The sequence below is a fragment of the Lithobates pipiens genome, unplaced genomic scaffold, assembly GCF_037356315.1.
Source record: "Lithobates pipiens isolate NorthernLeopardFrog02 unplaced genomic scaffold, aLitPip1_a1.2 Scaffold_1, whole genome shotgun sequence".
NCBI classification, from domain to species: domain Eukaryota; kingdom Metazoa; phylum Chordata; class Amphibia; order Anura; family Ranidae; genus Lithobates; species Lithobates pipiens.
The window spans coordinates 228,213,066-228,231,464 of NW_027507685.1; the positions used below are offsets into that span (position 1 = coordinate 228,213,066).

The following is an 18,399-nucleotide window of genomic DNA, read 5'->3' on the forward strand; positions in this document are numbered from 1 at the left end:
GACCATCCCGTGTGCAATTTCTGACCATCCTGTGTGCAATCTCTGACCGTCCTGTGTGCCATGCATGCCCTCTCTGACCATCCCGTGCACCATGCGTGCCATCTTTGGGCATTCCGTGTGCCATATGTGCACTCTGACCGTCCTGTGGGCAAGGCATCATTCAGATATCATTTTTTTTCAGACGGCGATTGTTAGAAAAGTTTTAAATGTTTATTGTGTGACTATTAGAAAAACAATATTCCTGAGACTGATTTTTAAAAACTTACTTCTAAGCACATTATTGTATTAACTCGTTGTATTGTTTTGTCTTAATTAACTCCATAGTAAGTTGTAGGATGATTAGATTTAACTAAATATGATAGATAGCCTAAGAATGTACAGGGAACATGAATAGCCAAAATAAAAGTAGCAGTTTGTACCATGACATGTTATTTATGTTTCCTCAGCCAATAGAAGCATAGAGGTGGTATTCTTGTAGGGTATGAGGAGGGGGGAGACATATTCTTTTGTGAGACTGTTTTCTGCAGCTTGTCCTGTAAGCATGTCTCCCTTTTGTGGGCCACATCAGAAATAAATTGTCTGCTTCTCAATACATCTGGAGATTTGACTGATCACAAGAGAAGATTCCTAACATTTTTGGTCCTTCGCAGCTGAAAACAACACGCTGGTTTTCAGATCAGACGGCCCCGACAAAACTTCGGTGAGTATTGGACTTTGGAGCTCACTGAACAATTATAGACCCCCATTCAATGTTGTTTGGTGAAAAAGGGGCGGGGGCCTAAGATCTGAATTCCACTGTCTGTTTCCGAACTTAGTGTGATCCAGTCCAGGTGTTTGAGAGGTAAGATAATTTAAATTATTCTTAATTCTTTCTAAGAGTCTTTTCTTCTCTTTCTCTTTGATTCTGATTTAATGTGTTGTAATTGCCGACATTGGTATTGATCGCATAATATCTAGATTATTCCAGTGCTCTTAGACAGAGATACTTGGGGACATTGTCTAAGGTAAAAAATTACGTCGCCCGCTGTCCGGACAGATAGCAAAAAGATTTGAGGTATACCGAACGTCAGAGGTTGATTGCCTGACGCTGTCGGAGGTTGAATGCCCGATTATTTAAGCGCTGTTTAGTTAAGTGATCTAAAAAGATCGCAAGGCTAACTTTCTTCTGTGTGTGTTTACTTTATCTTTGCTCATGTTTAAACTTTTTTGATTCTCTTGATAGTGTGGGGAGTGCTGATATTTTTACTCTTGTATTGTTACCCCACAGTACAACAGTCTTTGTTCGTTTACATGTTTGTGCTGCGTATTCCTAAGAAGAAGATAAGAAGTCATTCTTCACGTTCTCATGATCTGTGTGTCTATAAAAAAAAAGGAATGCACTGAACTCACTCTTCCCCTTCCCTCAAGTATGCAGTTCTGATTCCTGTCTTAAAGAAGTTGTAAAAGTTAACCCTTGACTAGCTATGACAATACAGAAGGGTTATATTGTAAATATTGAAACTTGGCATAAAAGAAAAAAAAAAAAGGTACACTGATAACACCAGGTTGCTTTATTATTTTAGCATGCCATGGTGTTACAGGAAGCAAGTGGCAGAAATTGTTTATAGTTTGGGTAGCTGGGAAAACATGAAGGTGGATTGCACTGTGGAGTGAATAGAATGTTGTAGAATTATTATCAGGTGGCTTGATAAATGTGAAAAGAAAAAAAAAAGGCTGAGGATGTTTTCATTACTATGATGGTCAAGAAGCTGTTTCTCAGAAACAAGAAAATGCAGATTGCCTGACAGAGGTTAATTTGTGCATCTGTGAAAATATTAGGACTTTTGGTGGGAAAGAGTCTGAATAATAGTCTTAAAGTAAATATTTATATTGGATGAGTTATTTTTAGAATTCAGACTTTCAACTGTGAAGTGTTAATGATGCAATGATGTTTATATTTGGGTACATTTATAAAGTCAAAAGGCTAAGTTCTGAATCAGAATACTAAAAATTCATTAAAAAGAAAGAAAGTTCTATTTTGGGGCCCTGTGGATAAGCTTAAATTGTTAGGACCCAAAGTTCAAAAAAGGTATGGGTTGGAAATGGCGGAGTATTGGCTTCAGCATGCTAGAATTAGAGTAGAAGGAAGGAGAACAAAGGAAAAATGCCAAGCCCAATTGTCCTTAGTGGACAAAGAGGATGATCTCATCTGCTATACCCAGAGACCACCTCCTTATAATGGTCCTCCCCCTCAGGTGCAAGCAACTGCCCAGAGTAACACCTTCCCTGTGACATCCACCCCTGTCAAAGGAACCGCCTCTGAACAAAACCCCAACTCCACTTCCTCAATCTCTCCAGACAGTAGTTCAGTCCTGGAGATGAACAGATCGATCCTTGAAACATTAACTGATGCCATAACTCATGCACTGGGTACCCTAGCAGGAGCCAAGAGACTAAGTAAACCTCCTATTAGGTATGGTGTGGAGGATGGTGAGGAATACACCTTGATAGAGGTCCCAAACCCAAGGGGAGGACAGAATGATGCACTGGGCCAGCCATATCCCTTGACTATGACTGTTTTTCGACCATGGACTGACAGTGATATACAAAAGCCTACAGAACACATAAAACATCCAAAATTAGGTCCAGCTGAATTCATTGAAAACATAGAGGGATTACGCAACAGTTATAAATTGAATGGGGTGGAAGTAGAGAGAGCCATGAGGAGAGTGTTAGGATCAGATTGGGCCTCGGTAAAGGGGGACTGGGACCCCTGAGCCCCAGCAAATGCACAGGGACGGGGGGATCCATTGCCTACAGAAAGCCCAGACTTAGGGAACAGGTTGACTGCCTTACTGAACAGATGCCAGCTTAGATGGGTACAACGGACTGATTGGCAAAAAAATAAATAAATATGACAGTACAAGAAGACAAGGAAAGTGTCAGTGACTACCTAAATAAATTATGAGAGATTTTTAGAGTGTTCTCCGGACTCCCCGAAGCTGAGGATGTGAATAGTGCATATTAACAACAGCTAAAGATTTGTTTTTTTTAAATGGATTGGAACAGAATCATAGGAATTACATTGTTTAAAAACATGGTTACTTACCAAACTGCATCAGTTTTAGATGTTTTACAATATGCTAAGCATTCTGAGAAGTATTTGAAAACAAAGGCAAAAAAGAATGTGAAAGTAAAGGTTTTTGTGCAAGGTGATGAAGGAGAGGAGGATGCAGAAGAGTACACTGCTGAGGCAGAACCAGAGGGGTCTCATAGAGGAAGAGGCACAGGTGGTTTTAGAGGAAGGATTACTCTACAAAATTAGACAGTGCAACTAGAGCACTTCCACCCTGTGTACAAGCACTGGTAGCAGTAGCGGTGTAGTGGTTAGCACTCTCAGCTAGCAGTAAAAAGGGTCACTGGTTCAAATCCCAATCATGACACTACCTGCCTGGAGTTTGCATGTACTCCCTGTGCCTGCGTGGATTTCCTCTTTGTGCTCTGGTTTCCTGCCGCACTCTGGGACATGCAGGTGGGTCGATTGGCTTCTGTCCCGGGTTGGCCCTGGTATATGAATGGGGACGTTGGATCTTTGAGGGTAGAGACCAATGTGAGTGTGCAATGTACAGGGGTAGACACTCACTCAGGCTGAACCGGATGGACTGGTGTCTTTATTCAACTTTACTAACTATGAAAGGTACCACATGCAGTGTCTGTTATCCTGTTACAACAAAAGATATCACATTTGAGCCCAGCACGACACCTTTCCTGTATGACAATGCTCTTGACATAACCTCACTTAACAATACAGAGGTGTACTACATTAAACCCATCCACACTACTACCACTTCCTACTGATGGTCATAAAACATGACTGCGCTGCTGCCATCACTGAAAAGGTACTGCCACAAAGTGATCTGAAAGATATACCGTTATCTAACCCTGACATGACACTTTTTGTTGATGGTTCTAGTAAGAAAAATCCAGATGGCACAAATGCAGCTGGATATGTAGTAGTGACACAGGATGAGATTTTGGAAGCTGGGCCACTACCAAAATATTATTTAGCACAAGTTGCAGAACTTGTAGCACTGACAAGAGCATGCATACTGTCAGAAGGAAAATTTGTAACCATATACACTGACAGTCAATATGCCTTTTCAACGGTACATGTTTTTGCACAACAATGGAAAAACAGGGGTATGGTCACCTCCAGTGGTAAACCAATTTCACACACGGACTTCATTTTAGAACTCCTAGATGCAATACAGTTACCAAAAAAAAAAGCTTGCAATCTGCAAATGTCAAGCACACACAATATATACAGACCCCATCTCAAAGGGAAATAAAAGGGCAGATGAAGCTGCCAAAATAGCGGCACAAGAAACACATAAAATAATGACAGAACGAGAAATCCATAAAGATAGATTATACAGTCCTTACTGATATGCAGCAGTATTGACACATGGAGTAACTCATGTGTCAAACAGGGGGGTGACTGAGATGTTTATTTAAAGAGGAAGTAAACCCTAATGAGTTTACTTCCTCTTTGATTCCCTGCAAAGGTAAAGCATAATGGACTACTATGCATCGCATAGTAGCCCATTATGTGTCACTTACCTGACACAGGAGCCAGCGAAGTTGCCACTGTCCCCTGTAGTCTGCCGCATCCATCTTGTTGGTGGGGTCTCGCAGCTCCGCCGCTGTCATTCGGCGAAGCCGCGATGACGTCACTCCCGCGCATGCGCACGGGAGTTGACACGCGCGGCCGCTCCATTCTTGGAAATGCCGCGCTCAGTGCGCCTGCGCGCCATAGACAGCGGTGTCCGTTTTTCGGGCAAATATCTCCTAAACCATATAGGTTTAGGAGATATTGCTTGGACCTACAGGTAAGCCTTAATCTAGGCTTACCTGTAGGTCAAAGTGGTTTGTAAGGGTTTACAACCACTTTAAGGTATATACAGTCTATGGCTTCACTAACTACTAAAAAACCTTTTTTGCTGTCAATGTCTTATATGTGCAAGACACATTGCTCAGGATGGTATAAGACCACAGAAAGGAAAGTTCCCTACACCGCAATATCCATTCCAACACATTTGCATGGATTTTATTGAATTAGACAAATGTGAAAGGAAGAAATATTGTTTTGTAACCAGGCACCCTGACCAAATGGTTGGAGATATTCCCGACAGGAAGTGCAGATGCACAGACAATTATAATGGACCTCATTTTGTAATTAAAAATATACATTTGACAGAAGTGATGAGAATTAAAGGGAAATACCATTGTGCCTATCATCCCCAATCAGCTGGATTGGTAGAAAGACATAATGGCATTCTAAAAAGCAAACTGAGAAAAGCTATGGAAGAAATAGGTAAAAATAATTGGATGTACTGCCTACTAGTAGCTGTGACCAGTATGTATATCACACCCCCAAAAGAAGCTTTAAGCCCATTTGGAATGATAAGGCCATATAAGATACCCTTACAATCAAATGAAACACCTACTGAGCACACACCAGCAGAATACATGTCTAGATTATTAATACAAAGACGTACTAATGATTTTGATTCTGGTCTAGAAGGTCCAATTTAAAAAGATGAAAAGGTGCATGTGGGAGATTGGGTCTCAATAAAAAGTAATAAGAAAAAAGCAGTGGTACTCCCCAAGGTGGGATGGTCTTTTCAAAGTCCTCTTAACTACCCCTACTGCGATAAGGATTGCAGAGAGGTCTACCTGGATTCACCAGTCCCATTACAAAAAGGTTTTACAGGCAGAATAGGGCCAGTTGGCTACAAGAGGTTCAGAAAATCCGGCTACAAAGGGAGGTCTCACACAAGGTGGGACTTGTCTCAAACCGGTGAAGTCTCCCTCCCCTTCCAATTCCCCTATCCTATCCGCTGGAACTCTGTAGCTGGTTAGGATGAAAGAGACAGTAATTATCCTTGGGTTACTGGTGACTCTAGGAGAGGCATCCATAAGAGGGGTTATACGTTATGGAAGAACAAAGGAACCTTTGGATTAGGAAAGAACAGGAAAAGCATTGAATCTAAAACTTTATAGAGGGAATAACTAGCACTATACTGGTAGACTTCTGTCAGATTGCAGATTGTGGGGATACTACTGGGACTAGAGGACTTTGGGCAGATAAATATATCTGCTGGCTCTGGAATAGAGCAGGATGTTAAGCATGGGATAAGGCCCTGTGGACTACAGTGCATCAAAATTGGGGGTATAATCAACCAGGGGCTAAAAAGAGTGGAATAAAGGAGAGACTCATAATCACAAAAGCGGCCAACTCCCCTGCACACATAGTAAGAACTGTAACCAACTATTAACCACTTCCCGACCGCCGCACGACGATGTACGTCGACAGCATGGCACGGGCAGGCATATGGGCGTACATGTACGTCCCTGCCTTCCCGCGGGTCGGGGGCCCGATCGGGCCCCCGCCCGGTGCCTGCGGCGGTCGGGATCCGTGCAGGAGCGATCGGTGATGAGGAGGCGGCCATTCGTTCATGGCCACCCCCTCGCGATCGCTCCTGACGAATGGGAGTGAAGCATTGCATCACTTCCTCTCCTGTAATGTAAACACAGGAGAGGAAGTGATGTAATCTCTCCTCCGTGTCGGTATTTTTCGTTCCGGCACCGAGGAGAGAGCATCGGTGAGTTGCACAAGCACTACACTACACAGTAGAACATGCCAGGCACACTCACACCCCCCCTTTACCCCCCTTTACCCCCCCAATTACCCCTGCCCCCCCCCAGTCACAGTGACACCAATGCATTTTTTTTTTTTTTTTGCATTGGTGTCATTTCTGACTGTAATAACTGTTAGGGCAGTTAGGGTTAGCCCCCTTTAGTTCTAATGTACCCCCCTAACCCCCCCAATAAAGGTTTAACACCGTGATCACCCCCCGTCGCCAGTGTCACTAAGGCTGGGTTCACATTGCAGCGGTTTATGAGAACGGATGTGATTCGCACCGCACTGCAGTGCAAATCACATCCGATCTCTGCGATTCGAGTTCAGCCATTCGCCGCACCCGCCGCACCCGCCGCAAATTCGCACGGGACCCTTTTTTTGGTCCGCAGCAGAATCGGATCGCATGGGTGTTCACACCATGGGATCCGAGTTTGCAGATCGCACTGCGATATGCGAACTGATCTGGGGGTGTCATTAACATTTTACTGACACTCCTAGCAGTTCGCATAGGGCAGTGTGAACTGCCGCCGGGAGGCATGTGATGCGGGAACCCGCCGCGGATTCGTGGCGTTCCCGCATCACTCCAGTGTGAACCCAGCCTAATAAGCGATCATTTTTCTGATCGCTGTATTAGTGTCACAAGTGACGCTAGTTAGGCAGGTAGGTATTTAGGTTCGCCGCAGCTTTTTATAGCGCCAGGGACCCCCATATACTACCGCATAAAGCCCCCTGATTGCCCCCTAGTTAACCCTTTCACCAGTGATCACCATATAACTGTTACAGGTGACGCTGGTTGGTTAGTTATTTTTTATAGTTTCAGGGCACCCGCCATTTATTACCTAATAAAGGTTTAACCTCCTGATCACACGGCGGGTGTCATTTGTGACTGTAATAACTGTTAGGGCAGTTAGGGTTAGCCCCCTTTAGTTCTAAGGTACCCCCCTAACCAGGGCCGGATTAACATAGGGGCTATTGGAGCTGCAGCTCCAGGCCCCTTTCTCAAGATAGGCCCATTTGCCCAAAAAAAAAAAAATCAAAAAAAAAAAAAAAAAAAAAAAAAAGATCGACTTCGAGGATTGTAGCTCGGCGATCAGGAGTCACAGAGACCCCATATTTGGTAGGTAGCTAAAGGCCCACCCCAGCACTGGTTAAAATATGGGGCTGCTATCATATATGGTTCCGGAGATACAGGTCTCCTTGCACAGCCTGTCAGAAGCTACATACAGAGCAGCATTATAAATACAAGCTGGAACACTCTGCTGCAGACGGAGAGGATGAACTCACAGGGCTTATAATAATTATTTGTATATTACTTATGATAATTAACCCCTTGCCACCCAGGCCCATTCTGAGACTTCTCTCCTACATGTAAAAATCATAATTTTTTTATGCTAGAAAATTACTCAGAACCCTCAAGCATTATATATTGTTTTAGCCGACACCCTATGGAATAAAATGGTGGTCTTTGCAACTTTTTATGTTGGAAAGAAACTGTTTCATTCATAAAAAAAACACTAAAGTTATCACGATTTTTTGTTGTGTACTAAGCGATGCTTTACATTTTTTTACAGGTTACATGTTTAGAGTTACAGAGGAGGTCTAGTGCTAGAATTATTGCTCTCGCTCTAACGATCGTGGCGTATGTAACCTGTGTGTATCTGGCTCTGATACTAACCAGTGCCTACCCAGGGACTGACTAGTATCTCTCCCCAGCCTGTCCCCACACACCCTCTCACCTGCTGCCCTGTGAATGGGGCAATCATTCCCGCAGTGTTATTGTGTTCTGCCAGTGAATACAATGATTAGTGTTGCTAACTATAGCTGGCAGCACTGATTGTTTTGGGGAAAACCTGACAGGCTGGTTGCACTCAAGTCGCTTAATAGGTTGACTTGTGTAAAACCAGCTAGTCCATACATAGATCGACTATGGCTGGTCTCTGCTTAATTGGTGTAATTTCAATCCATGTCTGGCCCGCTTAACCACTACGCAGTCCCTAAACATCCTTCCACAAACCTTTACATTTTTCCTTCCCAAATTACTTCATCCTCCTCTCCTATATATAGTGCACACTGTCATACTCTCCACACTTCTCTCCTATACATAGTGCCCACTGTCATACTCTCCACACTTCTCTCCTATACATAACGCCCGCTGTCATATCCTACACTCTCCTCACCTGTACATAACGCCCGCTGTCATATCCTACACACTCCTCTCTTGTACATAGTGCCCGCTGTCATACACTTCTCTCCTGTACATAGTGTCCACTGTCGTACCCTTCACACTCCTCTCCTATACAGTGCCCACCGACATACCCTCCATACTCCTCTCCTATACATAGTGCCCACCGCCATACCCTCCATACTCCTCTCCTATACATAGTGCCCACCGCTATACCCTCCATACTCCTCTCCTGTACATACTACTCACTGTCATACCCTCCACACTCCTCTCCTATACATAGTGCCCACTGTCATACCTCCAACACTTCTCTCCTATACATAGTGCCCACTGCCATACCTCCAACACTTCTCTCCTATACATAGTGCCCACTGTCATACCCTCCACTCCTGTACATACTACTAACTTTCATACCCTCCATACTCCTCTCCTATACATAGTGCCCACCGTCATACCCTCCCTCCACACTCCTCTCCTGTAATTACTGCTTACTGTCCTACTCTCCTGTACATAGTGCCCACTGTCATACCCTCCACACTCTTCTCTTATACATAGTGCCCAATTTCATACCCTCTACACTCCTCTGCTGTGCATACTGCCCACTGTCTTACCCTTCACACTCCTTTCCTGTACACAGTGCCTTCTGCCATACCCTCTGCACTCCTCTCATGTACATAGTGCCCACTGTTAGACCCTCCACATTCCTCTCCCTCACCTGCACATACTTCACACTTTTATACCATCCATACTCCTCCCCTATGCCTCTTACCCACAAAAACTGTTCTTTAAAATTATACTGAATATCCTCAATGTTACCAGCTCTAGAATGGGCACTTTTGTCAGTTCAACTAAAGGAAATCTCACAGTCCTCATATTTGTTCTGCCCCATTATTAGTACTTGTTTCATTTTGTAATGACTATTGTGATGTATAGAGGAACACAGGGGATGTCAGCTACTCTAAATATAGCACTTGTAAAAAAAGCGTCCCTAAAATATATTTGAAATGTTGACAACCATGTACTTAGGCACTGCCCAAGGGCCACAGGGTCAGTAAGGGCCCCATGAAAGGCTCTGGTGATAGTAAAGCGGTAGTAAACTTTTCTAACATTACTACTTTTTAGAGGCCCTTGGGGAGGTTATGCCATAATGTACAAGTGTGCCCAGCATATTAGCACATTAGGGTACACTTACCTGTCAGACCTCCAGTGCTGTGCTGTGATCAGTCCGGCGGGGCCCAGGCACTTCCATCTTCACCCGGTCTTCCTTCTGGGTTCTGTGCCTTCCGTCATTTGCCTTGGCCAGGCTGCGTTGATGTCATTACCTCTTTCTCCCATCCCCCCCTTTCTCTCTCATCCTCCCTCCCTTACCCCTCACACCTCTTTCATCCCCTTTCTCTCTCTCTCTTCCTCCCTCTCTCTCTTTAATTTAATTTGTTATAACAAAAAATAGTTTGCATTTTTATTTATTTATTGTTTATAAAAGGCCCCATCAAAATCCTCAGCACCAGGCCCATGATGTTCTTAATCTGGCCCTGCCCCTAACCCCCCCAATAAAGGTTTAACCCCGTGATCACCCCCCGTCGCCAGTGTCACTAAGGCTTGGTTCACATTGCAGCGGTTTATGAGAACGGATGTGATTCGCACCGCACTGCAAATCACATCCGATCTCTGTGCGATTCGAGTTCAGCCATACAGATAGTATGGCTGAATTCGCGTTGCACCCGCCGCACCCGCCGCACCCGCCGCAAACTCGCACGGGACCCTTTTTTTGGTCCGCAGCAGAATCGGATCACATGGGTGTTCACACCATGCGATCCGAGTTTGCAGATCGCACTGCGATATGCGAACTGATCTGGGGGTGTCATTAACATTTCACTGACACTCCCAGCAGTTCGCATAGGGCAGTGTGAACTGCCGCCGGGAGGCATGCGATGCGGGAACCCGCCGCGGATTCATGGCGTTCCCGCATCGCTCCAGTGTGAACCCAGCCTAATAAGCGATCGTTTTTCTGATCGCTGTATTAGTGTCACAGGTGACGCTAGTTAGGCAGGTAGGTATTTAGGTTCGCCGCAGCTTTTTATAGCGCCAGGGACCCCCATATACTACCGCATAAAGCCCCCTGATTGCCCCCTAGTTAACCCTTTCACCAGTGATCACCATATAACTGTTACAGGTGACGCTGGTTGGTTAGTTATTTTTTTATAGTTTCAGGGCACCCGCCATTTATTACCTAGTCTCACTAGTGTACCCGTAAATTTAGAGGTGTCTACTTTCCAAAATGGGGTCATTTGGGGGGGGTTTGTGCCATCTTGGCATTTTATGGCCTTCAAAACTGTAACGCCCTTAGAAAGCCTGAAGGCGGTGCATGGTTCTCGGGGCCCCGTACGCGGCTAGGCTCCCAAAAAGTCCCACATATGTGGTATCCCCATACTCAGGAGAAGCAGCAGAATTTATTTTGGGGTGTCATTTCACATATGCCCATGGCATGCGTGAGCAATATATCATTTAGTGACAACTTTGTGTAAAAAAAAAAAAAAAAGTTTGTAATTTTCCCGCAACTTGTGGCAAAATATAAAATATTCCATGGACTCAACATGCCTCTCAGCAAATAGCTTGGGGTGTCTACTTTCTAAAATGGGGTCATTTGTGGGGGTTTTGTGCCATCTTGGCATTTTATGGCCTTCAAAACTGTAATAGGTAGTGAGAAGTGAACTCAAAAATTTACGCCCTTAGAAAGCCTGAAGGCGGTGCTTGGTTTTCGGGGCCCCGTACGCGGCTAGGCTCCCAAAAAGTACGACATATATGGTATCCCCGTACTCAGGAGAAGCAGCAGAATTTATTTTGGGGTGTCATTTCACATATGCCCATAGCATGTGTGAGCAATATATCATTTAATGACAACTTTGTGTAAAAAAAAAAAAAAAAAAAAAAAATTTTTGTCATTATTCAATCGCTTGAGGCAAAAAAATAAAATATTCAATGGGCTCAACATGCCACTTATCAATTTCCTTAGGGGGTCTACTTTCCAAAATGGGGTCATTTGGGGGGTTTTTGTACTGCCCTGCCATTTTAGCACCTCAAGAAATGAGATAGGCAGTCGTAAACTAAAAGCTGCGTAAATTCCAGAAAACGTACCTTAGTTTGTAGATGTGACAACTTTTGCGCAAACCAATAAATATACAGTTATTGACTTTTTTTTTACCAAAGACATGTGGCTGAATACATTTTGGCCTAAATGTATGACTAAAATTAAGTTTATTGGATTTTTCTAATAACAAAAAGTAGAAAATATAATTTTTTTTCAAAATTTGCGGTCTTTTTACGTTTATATCGCAAAAAATAAAAATCGCAGAGGCAATCAAATACCATAAAAAGAAAGCTCTATTTGTGGGAAGAAAAGGACGCAAATTTCGTTTGGGTACAACATTGCATGACCGCGCAATTACCAGTTAAAGCAGCGCAGTGCCAAAGTGTAAAAAGACCTCTGGTCATTTACCAGCAAAATGGTCCGGTCTGAAAGTGGTTAATAACATTAAGGCTGGGTTCACACTGCTGCGGGGGGAGATCCGGATGTGATTCGCACAGCAAATCACATCCGATCTCCGTAGCACTGCGAGTTCAGCCATACAGATAGTATGGCTGAACTCGCAGCTGTCCCGCAGCAAACTCGCACAGGACCCTTTTTTGGGTCCGCAACGGAATCGGATCGCATGGGGGTTCACACCATGCGATCCGATTCCTGTGCGAGTCGGCAGATCGCACTGCGATATGCCGACGGATCTGGGGGTGTCATTAACATAACATTGACACCCCCAGCCGTCCGCATAGGGCAGTGTGAACTGCCGGCGGGAGGTATGCGATGCGGGAAAACGCCGCGGATTCGCTGCGTTCCCGCATCGCAATAGTGTGAACCTAGCCTAAAGGAGCCGAGGAAGGAAGATCAGCGGTTGTATTCCATGGGAGCATGGGTGTCAGGAACTGACCCCTCAGGAAAAAATTTTCCTTGAGGTATTACCACCTAATAAAACTAGACAACAGGAAAAGGTAGACTCAGAAGGGAAAGAAGAAGGCCATACTAAAATAGAAGTTCTGAGTAAAACTATAAGATTCACTAACCTAACAATAGAAGATGCCATCGTTTTGGAGACGGGCTACCAAGAAAAAAATGAATGGTTAGAATGGTTAAGGTTAAAACTCAAAAAAAAAAAGGAAAACTGTTTAGTTTGTGCCGAAGCCAGACCACATTTAGCAACAGTTCCTTTTCCTCTAGATCACAATACAGATCCAGAAGGTTTAAAATGTATGTTGCAATTGTATAATAAGAGCTATAAACGTGAAACAAATTCTACTTGTCACACATTGAGTTTGTTGTTCCCCCCAGTACAGAGACCTCAGATACCTCCAGCAGTAACCGCTTATCCGGGCAACTTTACTTGTTTTGCACTCCCAGGGAACCGTAGCGCGGTGGATCTTGGGTCACTACCCGATGACTACTGTGTGGAGAGGATTAACACGGACAACGGTGACTGGGTTGAACATGACATTCAGAGAGCTGATGTCTGGTGGATGTGTGGGGATAAGAAACTGCGAGCTAGACTACCGGCCAATGCCCGAGGGGATTGCGCTATGGTCCAGCTGGCTATGCCCCTGAGAATCCTGTCAGAATACCCATGGACTAAGAGTCACCGACAGTATCGGAGGGACACCTCTCCCTTGGGGTCATTTGACTCTCAGATCTACATAGATGAGATTGGGGTTCTTCGCGGGGTGTCGGATGAGATAAAAGCCAGGAATCAGGTGACAGCTGGTTTTGAGTCTCTTCTCTGGTGGGTGACTATAAATAAAAATGTTGACTGGATTAATTATATATATTATAACCAGCAATGATTTGTAAACTATACTAGGGATGCTGTGAAGGGCGTAGCAGAATAGTTGGCCCTCACATCTCTAATGGCCTGGCAGAACCGAATGGCTTTAGATATGGTCCTAGCTGAAAGAGGAGGGGTATGCAAAATGTTTGGTAGCATGTGTTGTACCTTTATCCCTAACAATACAGCTCCTGGAGGGACCGTGACCAGAGCCTTGGAAGGACTGACTGCGCTATCGAATGAATTGACGGAAAACTCAGGTATTAATGATCCATTCACAACCTGGCTTGAAGGATGGTTCGGTAAATGGACTGGATTTATCACATCATGTTTGATCTCAATCGCTGTGGCTTTGGCTGTTTAAGATCAAAAAGCTGGGTGGTAATGTGCATGGTGGTAGGTGTTATTGAGCAAGGAGGTATTATTTAGGGAGATAGTGGTTGTTTTGTAGTAAACAGGGAGGTGGTTGGTGGTGATCATGGAGATGGGTGGTTGTGACCTGGTCAGTGGATGATAGTGGGCAAGCGGGGATAACTAAGGCTGGTAATAGTAAGTGAGAAGACTGCTGGGTGGGTGTTAGAAGGATGCTGGGTGGGTGTTAGAGAGATGCTGGGTGGGAGTGAGAGAGATGCTGGGTGGGGAGTGAGAGAGATGCTGGGTGGGGAGTGAGAGAGATGCTGGGTGGGAGTGAGAGAGATGCTGGGTGGGAGTGAGAGAGATGGTGGGTGTGAGAAGGATGCTGGGTGGGTGTGAGAAGGATGATGGGTGGGTGGGAGAAGGATGCTGGGTGGGTGGTAGAAGGATGCTGGGTGGGTAGGAGTGAGAAGGATGCTTGGTGGGAGGGAGTGAGAAGGATGCTGGGTGGGTGGGAGTGAGAGAGATGCTGGGTGGGTGGGAGTGAGAGAGATGCTGGGTGGGTGGGAGTGAGAGAGATGCTGGATGGGAGTGAGAGAGATGGTGGGTGGGGAGTGAGAGAGATGGTGGGTGGGGAGTGAGAGAGATGGTGGGTGGGGAGTGAGAGAGATGCTGGGTGGGGAGTGAGAGAGATGCTGGGTGGGAGGTAGAAGGATGCTGGGTGGGTGGGTGGTAGAAGGATGCTGGGTGGGTGGGTGGAAGAAGGATGCTGGGTGGGTGTGAGGAAGAAGGATGCTGGGTGGGTGTGAGAAGGATGCTGGGTGGGAGTGAGAGAGATGCTGGTTGGATGGTAGAAGGATGCTGGGTGGGTGGGAGTGAGAAGGATGGTGGGTGGGTGTTAGAAGGATGCTGGGTGGGAGTGAGAGAGATGCTGGGTGGGAGTGAGAGAGATGCTGGGTGGGAGGTAAAAGGATGCTGGGTGGGTGGGTGGTAGAAGGATGCTGGGTGGGTGGGTGGAAGAAGGATGCTGGGTGGGTGTGAGGAAGAAGGATGCTGGGTGGGTGTGAGAAGGATGCTGGGTGGGAGTGAGAGAGATGCTGGTTGGATGGTAGAAGGATGCTGGGTGGGTGGGAGTGAGAAGGATGGTGGGTGGGTGTTAGAAGGATGCTGGGTGGGAGTGAGAGAGATGCTGGGTGGGAGTGAGAGAGATGCTGGGTGGGAGGTAGAAGGATGCTGGGTGGGTGTGAGAAGGATGCTGGGTGGGTGTGAGAAGGATGCTGGATGGGAGTGAGAGAGATGCTGGTTGGGTGGTAGAAGGATGCTGGGTGGGTGGGAGTGAGAAGGATGGTGGGTGGGTGTTAGAAGGATGCTGGGTGGGAGTGAGAGAGATGCTGGGTGGGTGGTAGAAGGATGCTGGGTGGGTGTGAGAAGGATGCTGGGTGGGAGTGAGAAGGATGCTGGTTGGGTGGTAGAAGGATGCTGGGTGGGTGTGAGAAGGATGCTGGGTGGGTGTGAGAGAGATGCTGGGTGGGTGGTAGAAGGATGCTGGGTGGGTGTAAGAAGGATGCTGGTTGGGTGTGAGAAGGATGCTGGTTGGGTGTTAGAAAGTTGGTGGGTGGGAGTGAGAAAGATGCTGGGTGGGTGGGAGTGAAAAAGATGGTGGTGGGAGTGAGAAAGATGGTGGGTGGGAGTGAGATGGATGGATGGTGGGTGGGAGTGAGATGGATGGTGGGTGTGAGTAGGCAGGCTGGTTGTGTGTGAGTAGGCAGCCTGGTTGTGTGGGAGTAGGCAGCCTGGTTGTGTGGGAGTAGGCAGCCTGGTTGTGTGGGAGTAGGCAGCCTGGTAGGGTGGGAGTAGGCAGGCTGGTTGTGTGGGAGTAGGCAGGCTGGTGGGTGGGTGTGAGTGTGCAGGATGGTAGGTGGTAGTGGGCAGGCTGGTGGGTGGGTGCGAGTGTGCAGGATGGTGGGTGGTATTGGGCAAGTTGGTGGGTGGGAGTAGGCAGGCTGGTGGGTGTGAGTGGGAAGGCTGGTGGATGTGAGTGGGCAGGCTGGTGGGTGTGTGTGAGTGGGCAGGCTGGTGGGTGTGTGTGAGTGGGCAGGCTGGTGGGTGGGTGTGAGTGGGCAGGATAAAAAAATATATGTAATGTTAAAAAAAATTATAAATAAATTAGTAAATAAATACCGGTCAATTGACGAAATTTCTTTTTTTTCGCAAAAAATTATTCGGTCACAGAAGAGACTACAAAGGAAATTAATTCTAAAATGAATATAAAAAATTACCAACACTAAAAAATAAAATATGTATATTGGAAATTAGATTGTTATTAGTATATGGCAATAAAATTAAATTATGAAATAAATAAATAAATAAATAAATAACACTTTAAAAAAAAAAAAGTTTCTAAACATTTAAAGATTACCATGGAATTGAATCTTTTTTATAATACAAAGGCAAGTAAATGTGATGCAATTAAATTAAATAAATAATATTGTGACCAAAAAAAAAAATACAGATTAAAAAAATGAATACAACAAAATTGAAAAGAGTTATTACTTACCTTTTGTAGCTGTAAGATTGCTGCTGCAGAATCGATAGTCGGTAGTTGGATAGATAAGTGGAGATAGTCGGTGGAGCCCCTCGACGCACGTCCTTCACGTATCCAGATCACTCAGCCTCTGCTAACAAAGGGATTCCCAAATCAAATATGGCGCTAACTTACACATGCAATCGCGTCACTTCCGGTTTGAAACGCGATTGTAGCCCTCGGTGATGCTCAAGGCATCCTGGGAAATGGTGACACAGGAGCCTTAGCGAGCCGGGCTGCCGAGGGAAGTGACGTTTTTAGCGCGGGCAATGGAAGAGGCAGATTACGTGGGACCACCTAGCAACAGCAAGAAATAGTTAAGTAAAAAATGTTTTTTTATCCAATTAATTTTATTAAGACCCTTTGCTGCACATACAACTTAAGTTATATTTTTAGTGGCAACACCACTTTAAGGACGTGAGCCAAACAGGGAACATGGGTGAAGTGCCCCTGTCGGAGGGTGGAGCCATTGTCGCAAACCACCATTAAAGTCTGAAGCTGGCATGGCATCAACCACCTCTGAGCCTGCCCCTGCAGAGCTGCCAGAATCTCTGCCCCAGTGTGGCTCCTGTCCCCTAAGCAGACCAACTCAAGCACCACATGGCATCTTTTTGCCTGAGTGCTTGCGTAGCCCCTAGAATGCTTATGGAGCACTGCTGGTTCAGAGGACAAATCTGCACAGGAAGAGGCCATTGAGGAAGAAGAAGAGGAGGGGTGGAGGAGAGAGGTGTGGCAGAATCACCACTACCAGCATTTTGGAGGCGTGGTGGTGGAACAAGCTCCAACAATACTGCACCCTGTCCTGCATCCTTCCCAGCTGCCAGCAGGGTTACCCAGTGCATCGTGAAAGAAAGGTAACATCCCTGTCCATGCCTGCTGGACCATGAGTCAGCGGTAATATGCACCTTATTGCTAACCGCCCTGTCCAGCGAGGCCAAGACATTGCCTTCCACATGTCAATAGATAGCCGGAATGGCCGTTCGAGTAAAAAATTGGCATTTAGGAACCTGCCACTGAGGTACACATTCCACAAATTCTCAAAAGGGGGCAGAGTCTACCAGCTGAAAAGGCAGCAGTTGAAGTGCTAGCAATTTAGCCAAGCTAGCATTCAGCCGCTGAGCATGTGGATGGCTGAGACTGAATTTCTTTCACCGGTTTAGCAACCGGGGTGTCAGGGAAATAGCCGCAATCTCACGAGGTACGTTCGTGTTAGCGCGCGTCAGCGCCTACGTAAACGCAGAGTAGTTTCTAGACGAACGACCGACGCTACGTCTAACCGGGCGGGCATACGCGGGGATGCCGCGAATACACACCGTACTCGACGTAGACGTACGATCGCTCCGGCGCGCTCACGACGTGACCCGGTCATCTCGCCCATTTAAACGACCGCCTGACAGTCTCGCATTGCTGGATTATCGTCAGCTCTCCTGTGAACCTGAACCCGTGCTTCCTGTTATCCGACCTCCAGTGTACCGACCCGGCTTGCTTGACCTGTTCCTGTTATTCTCCTGGCTCTGACTCCTGGCTTGTACCCGACGTTCCTGATCTGCTCCCTGCACCTGATCCCGGCCTGTATTTGACCATTCTCTGGACTTCCGCTGCCTACTCTCGGATTTCCTTGCACAGTTGCCACCCAGACTTACTTACCCAGTACTTAACCTCTGCTGCTGCTACCTGGCAACCTGTGCTACTGTGGGCACTGCATCCCTGTGTCAACTTCAGGGTTGTG

General features: G+C 46.0%; 2 protein-coding genes across 4 annotated transcripts in view; both read left to right on the forward strand.

Annotated features, from left to right (window-relative positions):
* The window catches only part of LOC143984050 (class I histocompatibility antigen, F10 alpha chain-like), a 692,198-nt gene that overhangs the window by 345,014 nt on the left and 328,785 nt on the right, over positions 1 to 18,399 (forward strand). The window lies entirely within an intron of this gene.
* LOC143984059 (class I histocompatibility antigen, F10 alpha chain-like) overlaps positions 1 to 18,399 on the forward strand; it is a 682,453-nt gene that overhangs the window by 331,717 nt on the left and 332,337 nt on the right. The gene's annotated exons all lie outside the window — the stretch shown is intronic.